Below are 15,641 nucleotides of genomic sequence, written 5' to 3'. Positions count from 1 at the left end.
ATTTTTGACTTTTCCTCTTACCTTCTTCCACTCCATCAGCAAAGCTGGTCAGTTTTATCTTCGAATAAATGATAAACCCGATTCTTCTCTCCTTTCCCCAAACAGATATGCTTAGTCAGGTCACCCGGATCTCCTTCTGCTGCATATGGACATAGTCAATACTTAGTGAAGAACTGATGTTTTTCTTGAAGAATTGCTTGAAATGTATGTCTGCATGTACTCATAGTAAGAGTATGTGAAGATGATTCCATTTTATTTTAGTAAAAAAAAAAATAATTTAAAGAACCATAAAATATCATAGAACCATAAAAAAAGAACAAACACTAATTTAAAGCCCATTGCTTAATGAACTTATTCAGCATGATCTCAATTCTATACTCTTTCTCCCTCCCTGCACAACACTTCTCATTAAGAAATTTTACTTATCCTTCATGGTTAATTCAAAATATTCTCTTCTCTAGAAACTGTCTCTCCTTTTTCCAAAGAATCTACTTCTCGCTCCCCTAAATCTCCATGCATACGTTCCAGCTCTCTCTGTGGAGCTTAAAACAGTTTATTCCTGACATTTGAGTTATTGTTCTGAATACATTTCTTTCCCCTATCAGATTATAAACTCCTTGAAGACATCTCTTTTTAAATATTAAGACACATCAGGCTAGGTTATTGTTACATTAGAATCCCCTCCTTCCACATCCCCCAGTGAGTTAATGTGGTTATAATGTAACTCTTTAAAACAAAAGGATCATAAAACACATATATATAGCATATATCATATTTGAATCCCCTATATAGCCTTAATTGGTAAGGTTTTATGTAAGTGAATGAGAAGATAAACACATCAATGAAAGAATTAAAAATATGGTGAGTAGTGAAACATTTCTAGCTGGGCAAACTATAAAACAGTAAAATAGGAATGTTTATATTTTATATTGATGCATTTAAAATTTTTATATATCTGTAAGCAGAAATATGAGATTAAGCTTCATATTCCAATACTGATAATGATTTATTACCTACGCATGCTATAATTGGTTTGTTTAAAGAAGCCACATTATAATCACATTAACTCACTTCAGGGTGTTTAATGTAACAATACCATACCCTGCTGTTTCTTATTACTTAAGTGGAGTTGCAATTTGGTTTTCCTGCTGACTTTTCAATTGTATTTCCTAGACAAAGACAGATAGTAACTTACATCAAATTATTCTTGTTTATCTAAGGAGAACATTGATCAATACCATGTGATCTGAGGCCAGGTACCTCTTTTTCCCTAATCGTACTGCATTTAAACAAAAGTGAAGCTATCTGGCATTTTCAAATATTGGCTCAGTTCAATTTAGCACACATTGGACAGCTCTGATGTGCTGTACTATGCATGCTGTTATATGAGACTTTGAGTGTACAATCTAGGTTGGCAGCATAATATTTGCCCAACACTTTGCATATTAGATAAGATGCTTTCATTACTGTATTTAATGCTCAAGAGAACTAGTAACCATTATCAATAGCAACTAGTTAAATAGGTAGGACAGATAGTATTAATCACAATATATAGTTTTAGACACTAATTCTAAAGATCTAGGATTCCATCAGTGATGCCTCAACAGTTAACTCTGTGCATTTTGCACTACAGAATTTTATGCTCCAAATTAAAACACTGTGTCTGGTCTCCTAATCATCTCAACCAACACCTATGTCAGGTTCTACATGTGAATAAAGTGCCCAACACCCTGTCTTAATTCTATAATTTTCGTGATGATAGCTTCATGTCATACACTTAATCTTGTTATCACTCTGAATGATAGAACCTCTGAATTCAAAAGTTTGGAACTATATTTGCTCTCATGGCATTAGTTCTACTCTGGCCAATGAAGCCCTCGACACCCTCTACGCTCCCTATCCTTCAGCCTTCTCTTGGCTTCTCTTGTTTCTTTACAAGATGGTGCCACACAGTGACTCACTTTCATTACTCACAGTCCAAAAGCACAAATCCATTTTCCCTCTTGCATCGTCATGCTCCACCTTACAACACCCTTCTGCACAACAGCCCTAGACAGGCTCAGCGGAAGGGGGAACAGTGTGGATTGATTCATTTTGAACTCATGATCTGGGTCCTCATTTGACCCTCATTGTTTCCATCCAAAAATGTTTCTCTAAGAAAGCTTCAGTTCTGAGTCTTTCTCTTTTGTCTCATTTCATTGTGGTTGCTCTTTCTCCCTCTGCTAATGGGGTAGAATTGCACTTCCTTGCTTTCTTAAGGCTTAGGTGTGTTGTGCTTTGCCTTTGAAATGCATATCAGAGCTGTCAGTGCCTTCCCATCCCCTAGGACCTGTCATCCTTTTTGTGCACAAAGATTCATGTGTTTTCACTGCCAAAGTCCAGATCTGCGACTCTCTATGGGCCGCAGGAGCCCCAGAAGCCTGGAATTTTGTATCATCACAATGGAAACCCTAAAATAGTAACTGACAAGTAGCAGGGTATAATAGTGCAGGTTCTGTGAACATGGTCAGGATAATTTCAGATTTGACTGGCCCAGTCTCCAGAGCTATCTTGATGATGGAGCCAAAATTTCAGGACACTTTGCTTGACATTGCAACATTTCTTGGCTTCCTTTACCTTTGGTCCCACTTCCCCACTGTCTTCCTGGTTTTAATTGTGAACACTTATTACTTATATTACTTTCATACGAGCCATTAGCTCAGAGGCTGTTTCTCTAGGGAACCCAAACTAAAATGAAATACGTGTGGAATTGACATGTGTCATAATTAGGCTTAAAGAGCTCATGTACAATTTGCCACCTACTTTTTTCCTCTACCCTGATGACTGGCAGTGCTCCAGCTGGTGACTGCTCTGTTGGCCTAGGGCCTAGAGAGAGGAAAATGTGGAGCAGAGCCTACAGTTAACTCATGCTGGACATGTAGCATGAGAAAAAAATGAAACTTTGATGTTTAAAGCTGCTGAGTTATCCCATTATTTGTCAGTATAGCATAAGCTAGCCCATCCTTATGCTGTGGGCATGAGTTCACATCCCTCTTGTATTAATTTATATAAGGATGGATCAAGATATGCTGTGGTGATAAAATTCCAAAATCCCAATGGCTTATAATGAAAAAGATTCACTTTTCCTTTATGCAGGTTTCCTTACTGCTGAACCCATCCAGATGAATGAGCATACCATGAAACTTGCTGGTTGCCGTGCTGTAGGGAAGGAGCCCTGGATGTCGTTACAATGACATATTCAATCCCAAAGGGATGCACTTGACCTCCTCTCACAATTCATTGGCCAAAACTAGTCATATGGTGACATGGGGAAATGGAAGGGCAACCTCACCATGATTCTAGGAGACTAAGAGGTGAAAACAATAAAAAAATAGCACTGATGACTGGAACACTTTTCAACTCCTCGACATCTGGCTTCTATGCAAAGAACTCCCAGGATTTGTTATCACCAATGACAAGTTAACATATTTTCACTTTATATTTCTTGAGTTTCCTGTAGCACTTTAAATTGTTGAATTAAATTTATTCATTATTGAATTCTGTGTATTTTTGCCTCTTGTGTCATTAAGGAGCTTTTTATCACAAGTAATGAAAAAAATATCAGAGTAGTTTATGGATTGACATGGACTGTTTCTGGCTCAGGTAAGAAAGAAGACTGAGACAAATCTGAAAATTCTCCTACTAAATACCTAGAAAGACTGAGTGCAGATGGTAAGAACAAAAACAAAACCTCACACACACTTCTTTTCCAAGTGGATAACTGAGTCAAGAAGAGAAAGTAAAACACAGAATGTCTTTGTGAATTTAGGGTAGGAGTATTTCTTTAAGCAAATACAAAAAGCAGAAACCATTAAATGAATATTGCAAAAAATTCAATGCATTAAAATTTCAGCATTTTGTATTGACATGTAAACGTTTTAAAAATAAGAAAAGTCATATATCTGTCAACCATCTATTAGATAAAGTCTTTGAATCAAGAATACCTGGAAAGCTCCAGTAACTAAATAAGAAAAAAAAAAAAAAAACCAACCAATTAAAAAAGACACAAACTATAAAACTAAGCCTCAGATAATGGAATTTGTATGGCAAAATATACATATAAAAATGACTTAAGTATGTACAACCTCACAACTAATCAGGGAGATGCAGATTATCACCATAACAAAATGTGATATTTTTTTTTTGCCATTAAAATGGGAAAATGTAGTTAAAATCCAATAAATTCAAGTGCTCTTGAAAAAAGAACTCAGATACTTTGCTAACAAGACCACAAATTAATATCTCTTTTTGGAAGGCAGCTTTGCAGTATCTAACAAATTTGAAGTTGCATATTCTCTATATCCCAGTAATCCCAGATCTGAAGAAACTCTCCCACATATGCACAGAGACCATTTAGAAAAATGTCTTTGCAGCACTGTTTGTAATAAAATAAATGTGAAAAAATCCTCTAAATATTAGTAAGTAACTGCATAAATCCACTAGTGCTTATTCATATAATGAAATATTAGATAGCAAGTAAATTTTTTGAACTAGATTTCCCAGTGTCAAATCAACATGGCTATTACACATATATATATGTAATGTAATGTTGAGGGAGAAAATCAAGTGGATACATATTAAAACAACAACAATAAAACAACAATACATATTAAAAAACAATACATATTATTTGTGAATCATTAATTTGAAGTAAAAGTATAAATATTTGTCTATAAATAATTATAAACTTCAGGCTAGTGCTTACTTCTGAGGCTGGGGATGGAGCTCATCAAGAAGTTTGTTTGGTAGCCTCTAAGATGATCCCTGATTATTTTCACCTGATATTCATGCTCTTATATAATCGGTCTTCTTTAGTACAGGCTGGCCCTGGTGACTCACTTTAAATTAAAGACCCAAATATGGCAAAAGTAATGGACTATCACTTCAGATTAGTAATAAAAAAACACGGTGACTTCCTTTTTTTTTTTCTCTCCCTTGCTTGAGGAAACCAGCTGGCATGCTGTGAGCTGACCTTTGGAAGGGCCCATATGACAAGGAACTTAGGGAGGCCTTTGGCCAACAGCCAGTGAAGAACTGAAGCTCTCGTTCAAAAACCTATGAGAAGGGGATCCCTGGGTGGTGCAGCGGTTTGGCGCCTGCCTTTGGCCCAGGGCGCGATCCTGGAGACCCGGGATCGAATCCCACGTCGGGCTCCCGGAGCATGGAGCCTGCTTCTCCCTCTGCCTGTGTCTCTGCCTCTCTCTCTCTCTCGTGACTATCATAAATAAAAAAAAAAAAAAAAAAAAAAAAAAAAAAACCTATGAGAAATTGAATCCTGACAACAATATATGAGTGATCTGAGAAGCAGATCGTTCTCTAGTCAAGCCATCAGATGAGACCAAAGCCCTGGTTGATTTTTGATTGTAGGCTTGTGTGATACGTTTAAACGGAGGCACCTAGCTAAGGCACAGCTAGATTCTGGACCCATGGAAACTATAAATAATAATTGCCTATTTTTAAAAAACCGTTAATGGTTTCAGGGCAGTTAAATATCAATAGATAACTAATACAGAAGGGATGGAGAAACAACTGAAAATGTCTTGCAGCCTTGCAAAAACAGCAGGTTTCCACCAGGTTCTCATTCCATTTTTCTGTCCTCAGCCGACTTTTCCATATTCTGTGATATGCTGGTAGCTAGAGGGCTATGGCAACAGCATGCCTTAATTTCACTCATATCAGCCAGTACTGTTCAGAAAATATAATATAAGCCACATAAAGAATTAAAATTTTTCTAGATATTATGTTTACAAAGTAAATAGAATCAGGTAAAATTTATTTTAATAATATATTTTATTTAACCCAATATATTTAAAATATTCTCATGCCAGCATATAATCCACATAAACAAATTAGTGAGATTCTTAAAAAAAATTTATTTTATTCTGTTTTATAAAAGATTTTCTTTTTTTGACAGAGAGACAGTGCATACAAGCAGGGAGAGCAGGAGAGGAAGAAGCAGGTTCCCTGCTGAACAGGGAGCCCAATGAGGGGCTTGATCCGAGGACCCTAGGATCATGACCTGAGCCGAATGTAGACACTTAATTGGCTGAGCCACCTAGGCAGCCCCCTGAGAAATTTTACACAGTCTTTTTCATGCTAAATCTTGTAAATCTGATTTGTATTGAATATATCAACTTGGACATTAAATTTCCATCACAAACATTTGATGTATACTGCATGAAATGTATAATTGAGAGGGTTGATTCATATTTCAAATTTTTTCTTAAAATATATTTTTCCAATAATGAAATTGAGTATCAGTTTTTAAATTTAAATTTAATTAAAACTAAGTAAAATTAAAAGTTCCATTTCTTGGTTGTACTGGTCACATTTCAATAACCACATGTGGCCAATGGCTACCATATTGGACAGCGTGGCTCTAGAGGATATTTATTATGAGACAGAACTTTTCTTTTCCTCCACCTACCAGCCATTTCCTCTTGTGATATTTTGGCTTAAGTTATATGTCCTTTTCTAAACCAATCCCTGTGAAGGGGGATAATATTCCATTTTAGAAATGCTGTTCTCAAATTACTCTGTAGATTACATTTATCTAGAAAGTTTTATTTATTTATTATTATTATTATTAATTATTTTGGAAAGTTGTTTTTTAAAAAAATGCTTGCATCTCATTCTCACATTCAGTTTTGATAGATTTATTTGGTACTTAGTCCCAAATTGGTATTTTTTAAGAGCTCTCAAGGGAAAATAAATTAAAAATATAGGAAGCCCTATAGGGTGTCTCAGTGGCTTAGTTGGTTGAGTGTCTGACTCTCAGTTTTGGCTCAGGTCATGATCTCAGTGTCATGGGATCAAGCCCTACATCAGTCTCTATGCTTAGCAGAGAGTCTGCTTGAGATTCTCTTTCCCTCTTCCCCTCCCCTCTTTCTCTCTCTCTCTCTGCCTAAAATTAATAAATACATATTTTAAAAAATAGAGGGAGGAGGTCCTGTGTTCCTATTTACCAAGTAAAATATAATCTCTGGGACAGGCCCTGGGCTTTGCTATTTTATTTATTTTATTTTTATTTATTTATTTATTTATTTGCTATTTCTAATAAATTAGTTAACTAATTAATTCCATATGATTCTAATGCAAAATCAAGGAAGGGAATAAATGACTGGTTAGAATCAAAGCCCATTCTCAAGATTGTACCTGGGACAGATTTCTCTGACAACACAATGACTTCATGGGGAGGAAAGATGATTATTCCTTGAAGGCATGTTTCTGCCAAGAACAGAAATATATTCTGTGTAGATAACCATGTCCACTCCACTTTCTGGGTTTTCTGTCTAATGCTGAGATCTGTCTTTGGTCTTCACCACTGCTGTTATTCTGCTGGTACTCCTTGAATGATGATGCCTTTCTGGGTTCTGTTTGCTACCAGTTTCTTTTATAACTAACTGTACATTTTGCTTTGTTTCTCTCTGTCTCATCTTGGGTTTTGACTACCATCTATAACCCGACGATGTCTGGCTCCAACCAGAATAATCCATAGCACTTCTTTGCTTCTTACACTTCAGATGATGACTTGAAAATGCTCCTGATTCATGTATCTTGACTGCCAGACTTGTTTTTTTCGCATGAACTTATACTCTATATTAATGCATCAATTTTTATTGTGTGTGCTGTAGCAGTTACTATATGTTGAGCAGTTTAATTTATATCCAAAACATTGTTATAATTCTCAGCTATGCAAAGAATTATTTCTTTTGTTTGCTTTTTTTTAGAATTCATAGCTACAAAATTTACTTCTGACCACACATTTAGTCCTTTAGCAAGCTACTTGGGTATTCCCTGAGTGAAATCTGAAACCATCCTTGTGTGTGGAGGAGGAGGGAGACCAAAGGAAAAGGCAAATAACTCTAGGTTGGTGGATTGTATGTTCAAAAAGCAAGGCAACTGACATATAAGGCTTGTCTTTGACACCCACAAGATGAGTAGATCTTTGCACCCACTTGCCAAATCTTAGTTTATATAGAGGACTTATCTAGGTTCAGTCAAGTATACCATATAGATAGCCTCGGCACCATATCACTATCTCATGACTATGTTCTTGGGGCAGCTTCTGGGAGTGGGGAAGGCAAGAATAATGCACACTCGAAGGATAGGGGAGGGGATGAAAAACCTCCTGGAAATCAGGTCCTCTCAGTGACTTCTCCCAACACTTGACCGCTCATGACTAGCTCTTACATGCCCCCTCTTCCACAATGTGCCCTGAGCGGTCAGCAAGGAGTTTCACTAGCATGGAGGTGGCTCCTTTGACAGCTATCTGGATGCTTTGGAGGCAGATATCATAGCAACAAAGCGGTAACATCAAGAGAAAACACAGATGAAAACAAAGATTCCCAAAATCAGTCACAACTTTTTCCATCAAGAGCCTCATAATCCAAAGTCCCCTAAGTGATATTAAGTCCCCTAAGTTAGAGGTTGGATCACTCAGGGTATTCACTTGAGAACTCAAGCAATTTAATAAGATGATACATTTGCAGACTTATCAGGGTACGAACATAAAACATTCTATTTTGGCTAATGGCACAGGTGACTCCTTGTAAGGCAGTAATAATTTCCAAGGCCATCCTATTTTTGAGGACAGTTTTTTGTATTAGATTCATTTCAGTGTTCAGAAAGGAAATATTTTTGTCATTAGCATTCAAGGCTTGCTGGGTGAATTTAGCAATGGATTCTACAAGTGCTATAATATCTTCAAGGCCAGTGGAGGCAACAATGACAGCGGCCAAATTGATCCTACAGATGGAAAACAGAACATGTCCACCTGGCCTTCAAAAGACAGAGGTTGGCAGTTTTAGAAACTTTACCTGGTTGTAGATACCATACATGTTGGTTGCAGGAAGCAGCACTGTCAGGTGTGTGGAGAGAGCTTGGGGCCAGATATGCCAGACCAGATTCCTCACCTTCTCCCCTCTTCTGACAGTATGTGCTCCTGTCAGATATAGTGCATGTCAACATGTCCAGCTTACAGCAAGATAGCAGGGTCCCAGTGGACACTGAGTGTCCCTCCCCAATACTCAAGAGTATTAAGTAACTCATCTCTAATCCCAGAGGGGCATCCCATCACAAATTCCAGTAGATCATTCCATCCCCAGACATTACAGAACTTGGTATTCTCAGCAGCATGGGACATTAATCTGCCATAAGTCAAGGAGATGGCTGCTTACCACAACTTCTATACCTTTATAGTATTGCGTGCCTTGGCAGGCATCCCTGCTCTGGCATATAGGACAATATATTGGCCTGATTGGTTCAAATGTATTAAAGCCTGGGACAATACTTTAGTCCACCCGACCAACATTATTTTAGCTGTTAGTAACTTAATCTGCTGCTTTAATATTCCATTTTTCTTTCCTACCATCCCTGCTGCATGTGGGTTATAGGAAAGATGGAACCTTCATTTAATACCATGTTCTTTTGCTTAGCCCTGCAGGTGAACCCAAATGTCCTCCCACCACCCCACATCTTGACTTCACAAGAACCAAGTCATGATAATTGACTCTTTGATTTCCCACTGTCCAGGCTTCCCAAGGTCTTTGGAATAGCCCAAATGTCAGCAAAGGGTTAACAGCCAGGGGTCATGAGTGATCACTAGGTGAATGGCTCTGAGTTTAGCCCATTGGCTGCTGTGGTTTATCCCTTACTGAGAAGCTCTCTTACCTGGAGGAGCTCTGTGTAAACATTTAGGAGCTGCTGCTCTCTTGGTGTATTTTGAGTTTTTGTCCACTTTTTAGAACTGGGGCCAGAATCCCAAGGGCATTCTTCCCTTCTGTTGTCTCTACCACAAAGCCCAATCCATACTTTGTGGAATTACAGGCATACCTAACTCAAATGGTAGCCCTGCTAAGGAGATGCCCAGAGCTTTAAATTTGTTTCAGTAGTATTTTTGCCTTCTCAAAGGTGGCTTGCTGTTCTGATCCCTAATCCCATTAGTGCCCTTTCTTTACCAGGAAGTAATAGGGAGGCAGGAACTGGGCCAGGTGAGGAATAAAAGTTCTTCAAACCCCAAAATCTCTATAAAAGCTTGCACCTCTTTCACATTCCTAGGGTGTTGGATAAGTTTGCACCTTATCAATCACAGCTTCTGGGACACCATGGATCTTACCTGACCAAACAACTTACAGAAACTTGCAGTGGTGCCTTGAATTTTCTGTGGGCCCATCCTCTTCCTTGCGTATGTTCCAGCAAAGCCTTCAAAGTGTGCTGCAGCAGGGACGAATCTTCACATGTTAACCTTGTATCATCAATGTAATAGCCTATTTTACTGGTGTTGGGAAGGGGAGCAGGGACGTCTCAGGCCGCCACCCCATAACATATGGAAGGGTTGTGCAGTTAGCCTTGGAGAAGCACTTGAAAGGCCAATTGTTGCCCCTCCCATGTGATGGGCAGATGGGACAGGTGTGAACTGTTGTTCAGATTTTGAGGCTTTCCACAGACTGGCCAACATAGTGTTATATCATTAGTCTATCTGTTCAGATGGGGTTCCTGCAGCAGTGAGATCAACCACATTTGTTCCTGGGTAATTTTTATTGGTCCCTTTATAGCCAGTTGGGATAGACTTTTAACTTTCCAAGAAACTTCTCTGTTCCAGGTCTTTTCAATAGCCTCTACCCATTCTCAGGATTTGTCAGTTTCCCTGAGATCAGCATTGGATCATAAATATCTTCACCTACATCATAAATATCTTGTCCCACAACTCAATTTAGAATGGATATCAATGTCCTGCACTAGATTATGGGGGTGGATTGGAGAATCTTAGCTTTTATTCCTGCAGTGAATGTGATCTGACAACCTTCAAAGATAAGGCCTTGTCTGAGTCTCAGTTCCCTAAGAATTTGCTGCACCTCCTCTGTAGGTTTCCATGGTCTCTCATGCCAGGGAGGCTGCTGTCATTGGGCCAAGCCTCCTCTAAGCTAGAATAGAATAACCAACCTATAAGGGAGTGAGTATTTGGAACCACTCCTAACCCCTTTCCACCATCCAGGCAATGCCGGAGAACAGAGTGTTTGGTGATGTGGCCCATTTTCTCTGCCTCCTGCCTGGTCAGAGAAATGTGTGTTCTCCCATATCCCATAGCTATGCTGACCATGCTGGGCCTCCGGCTAGAACTTGACAGCTGTATCAATAAGCTCAATGGAGGTATCTTCTCTCATCATGAACATTTCCTGAAGACTGCCCCACTGGCTGGGGGTGCTATTGCTGTGCTTTTGCTCTCCTTTTTATTAGTAATTGCACTGCACCAAGCTTTTCATCTGTTGCATTATCAATCACAACATCCTTCTCATCACTTTCTCGGGATTTTCTTTGCTGCAGTGTGCCCTGTGCAGTTTCTCAAGCAGGGCTATTAAAGCGGTCAGTGTTTCAATACATGCCTGTACTCTCAAGGTGCTCCACAATCATCTGACATATGGGCCACCTACCCCCATGGAGAGGGCACCAGCCAACCCAGGATTTCTCTTTCCCAAGTCCCATTTTTTGGCCTCCTGGCTGACTAGCCAACTGTTGGTTCACAGCCTCTTTGGGAGCTTTCTGGGTGGAGAAGGACAAGAAAAGGCCAAAGAGTCAGACCACCCCAGGTTGGTAGATGGAAGCTTTAGTAAGCAATGGAACTTTCATAAGAGGCTTGTCTTCAGTAGTTGCGAGACCACTAGATTTCCACACCTGCCTGCTAGGTTTTAAAAATTAAAAAAGAGGCCTTAGCTAGCTGGGTTCAGTCCTAACATTCAGAAGGTCTCAACACATCACTCTCACTTGCACATCACTATCTCAAAACTATGTCCTTTCAGCATCTTCTGGGAACAAAGGCAGGTACAATACAGATTCCAAGGTCAGGGGAGGGATGAGGAGCCTCTGATTGTGGGGTTCAGCTCAGGGGTCAACCAGGGATCATGTCCTTCTGATGTCTTTCCTCAACACTAGTGTAATTTTAATGTGCTTAAATGATAAATATAATAGGATGATGCCTGAAAACTTTTAAGAGTTTCAGGAAAAGTGGGAGTTTTGTTTATGATGTGCTGGAATCTAGTTTTTCTTATTCAAGAGTCACTGGTGAAACTGTTAATTCAAGAACTCCAGTTTTGCCACATTTGTTTGTCTCTCCTTCAGCGTCTCTTTAATTATTTCTAGCAGGCTGGAAAGACTTTCAAGGAATTTGTTAGAGAAAGATATTTATCTGCTATTTCAGAGGAACAGACGGAAAATTTACACACGATTATATTAGAATGATTTGGAATCATGTAAATTTTGCAGAAGGGAAACAGTAATTTCTCAAGTCAGTAGGTTATTTGGAGCAACATTCCATTCTGCAAGATGGTGTCAAAAGTTCAAGAATAACAGAAGTGAAACCAATAAATCACTGAAGTAGTAATTAGTAAAAGTTTACTGTGCATACACCAAAATGGTAGTTTGTAAATCAGGAGCACTCAAAAACCAAAACATGGAATGAAGCTCAGGGGTATATTATTATAAAGCTGCTTATATAGTGAAAAAGCAGTGACTGTGTATTCTTCACAGTGACTGATTATAATATTAGAATTTTCTTAAATAATAAGGAATTGGTCAATTGGTATCTCATATCAGCCTTGGGAAACAGTCAAACTTGGCTTATGATTTCCAGATACATAAACAAGAAATGACCCAAGTCAAGTCAGTCTTACAAAATAAGCTAAATTAAGCTTTGTTTGTATGACTAAACTGGTTTTGTCTGCTCAGGAAAATTTTACGGCTGCTCTCCATTTGTTTGTCTGATTTTTTTGTTTTTAAGATTTTATTTATTTATTTGAGAGAAAGAGAAGGAAAGAGAATGAGAGCACACACAAGCAGGGGAGGGGCAGAGGCAGAGGGAGAAGCAGGTTTCCTGTGAGTAGGAAGCCAGATGCAGGAATCAATCCCAGGACCCTGGGATCATGACCTGATCCAAACGCAGGCCCTTAACCGACTGACCCCCCAGGAAGCCCAGTCTCCATTTGTTTTTGATTGTAACAAGAACCTTGTCTTATAACTGTTTACATTCCCTTCCTTACTCATTAGTTTTACTTCTAGGATCCTATCCTAATGAAATAAAAATACAGTGCAACTGTATCCAAAAGATATTACTCAGAATAGTCATTATATATTGAGGCGTTAGAAAACATTCTGCATATCCATCCATAAAGATTATTTAGGTAAAATGGATCATCAGAAAAAAAATTAAACTTATGTTTACAAAACAAAGCTGGAGACATGTAAAACGTGTTAACACTGTATTGTATACTATCTTAAGTGATCAATATGAAACTTAACTAGATGGGGGAAATCCTTTCTCAATGTTATACATGTATCAAACCACCATCATAGTAAATATCCTGTAATTTTGTCAATTAAATCTCCATAAAGCTGAAATTAAAAAAAATTATGGTACTTAACCAAGCATGAAGACGAGAATTTAGTCACCAGAATTCACCCTCAGATGTACTATTGAAAACAGTGTTGTCCTGTCCTTCTCCCTACATGCTCAGTGATACCCCGTAGGGGCAGATACGCTGATGTCATTATCACCATTTTTGATGTGCTTTTCAGACACTTTCTTTCTCTCTATAACTGATACCTTAATAATTAACAGACATTTATTGATTATTTATTAGGCAAAAGTCACTGCATATGTGTGCTGGAGTTACAGAGTAAGTAACTGAAAAACCAGAGTGATAATTATAATAACTAATATTTATTGAAGTCAAATACACTATTCATGTTAAAAACATTATCTCAGTCCTCACAACAATCTCAATTTTCAAAAGACAAAAAACACTTAGAGAAACTAGAAAATAAAATTAAACATAAATATCGTTAAAGTTGTAGACTTACTTTTATACATTGCTAGCAGAGATGCAAAATGGTACAATCCATTTAGAAAACAGGTTGGCAGTTATTAAAAGTGAGATCATAAATCTATCAAATGTCCCATTCATTCAAAACTTAGGTATTTATAATGGGGAAAAGAAACACACAGACTTGTACAAATGTTTATAGTAGCTTTATTTATAATAGCTCCCAACTGGAAATAATCCAAATATTCATATAAGAAAATTACAAAACATGCAGAAGATGAATTAGCACAAAAATATTAAACTTAAAAGAAAAAAAAATAAGGGCATCCTGGTGGCTCAGTTGATTAAGCATCCGACTCTTGATTTCGGTTCAGGTCATGATCTCAGGGTCATGAGATCGAACCCCCCATTAGGCTCTGTGCTTGGTATGGAGACTGCTTAAGCTCCTCTTCCTCTCTTTCTCTCTGCCCTTCCCCAGGGCACGGCATGCCTACTCTCCCTCTTAAAAAAATTTTTTTTTAAATAAAGGAAAACTTTTGTTTTATTCTTAAATGTGAAAGATTTGAAAAAAAAATTGTGAGAAAGTATATCCTGCTTGATTGGCTCTAAGACTTCAGTCAGCTTTAGGATTTAGAGAAGTTGAGACTCTTCAGCATCTCCACCAGAATTTGTGATTATTTTTTTGCAGCAGAAGGAGAAAGGAACACAGATGGGGTTGAGTGAAGCAAGTAGACTTGCTTTTCCTACCAATCTCTGTTAAAGAGTTCCTACTTCGTTTGAATTACCTTTTACCTTCCATTCAATGCATGATATGGAACAACCAGTTTTAATGTGATAGACAAAACCAAACCAAAAATGTGATGCAAAGATGGATAATTGATTAATGGCCAATATTTCCAGCTATACATACATAGATATTTTTTTAAGAAATGTTAACAACAGAAGAGAGAAGGAAGTCTGTAGATCAGGGTTGATGGAGATACATATGGAGTTATACACATAGATCCACCTCTGTCTCTATCTCTATCAACTATAGACAGGTATATCTATATCTGTTTATCTATTTATCTATCATCATCATCATCTATTATCTATCTATCATCTATCTATCATCTATCCTATATATATATTTGGCTTACCACATAGTTCTTCTTGGGGTAACTGAGTGCATCAAGACTGCAAAGATAGATCAGTGCCACACTCTGGTAAGTCCTGAATTTATATATATGAATGTAGAAGTATCATTGAAAGATTTGCACTGGGGCTCCCGGGTGGCTCAGTAGTTGAGTGTGTGCCCTTTGTTCAGGTCATGATCCTGGGGTCCTGGGATCGAGTCCCACATTGGGCTCCCCACAGGAACCCTGCTTCTCCCTCTACCTATGTCTCTGCCTCTGTCTTCTGTGTCTCTCATGAATAAATAAATAATAAAACAAAGATTTGCACAATTGAAACAGAGTTTCAGGAATAGAGACCTGGGATCTTATGTTTGATAGGGTGGAATCTTATGTTAGCAGTGATAATGTAATAAAAAATAACAAAATCAGAAGGACTAGTCAATTAATTGTTAAAGAAAGCTTGAAAGCAGAGCCTTTGTAGAGAATAAAGTCTACAAGATTTCCTGCTTGTGTGATTACTCATTTCAGAAGTAGTGAATTCAGTAATAAGTAGTTTTAGAGCAAAAAGCTAATTACAATTACTGAGTTAATCAAGATTTTTTATTGGACTTTTGGGGGGTTCTGTTGTATTAGTAAGTTCTTGGACAACAGAACAAGGGAAAATGTGCAT

The 15,641-nt window shown here is 38.0% G+C and overlaps 1 long non-coding RNA gene across 1 annotated transcript in view; it reads left to right on the top strand.

Annotated features, from left to right (window-relative positions):
• The window catches only part of LOC121477496, a 334,919-nt gene extending 331,432 nt beyond the window's left edge, over nucleotides 1-3,487 (top strand). The window contains exon 5 of the long non-coding RNA XR_005984243.1: nucleotides 3,136-3,487. This is a non-coding gene — a long non-coding RNA (uncharacterized LOC121477496). The remainder of the gene's footprint in view (nucleotides 1-3,135) is intronic.
• The last annotated feature ends 12,154 nt before the right edge of the window (nucleotides 3,488-15,641 follow it).

The sequence above is a fragment of the Vulpes lagopus genome, chromosome 17 (genome assembly GCF_018345385.1).
Source record: "Vulpes lagopus strain Blue_001 chromosome 17, ASM1834538v1, whole genome shotgun sequence".
NCBI classification, from domain to species: domain Eukaryota; kingdom Metazoa; phylum Chordata; class Mammalia; order Carnivora; family Canidae; genus Vulpes; species Vulpes lagopus.
The sequence above is the reverse complement of the archived record's forward strand: the minus strand, read 5'-3'. Positions and strand labels throughout refer to the sequence as shown.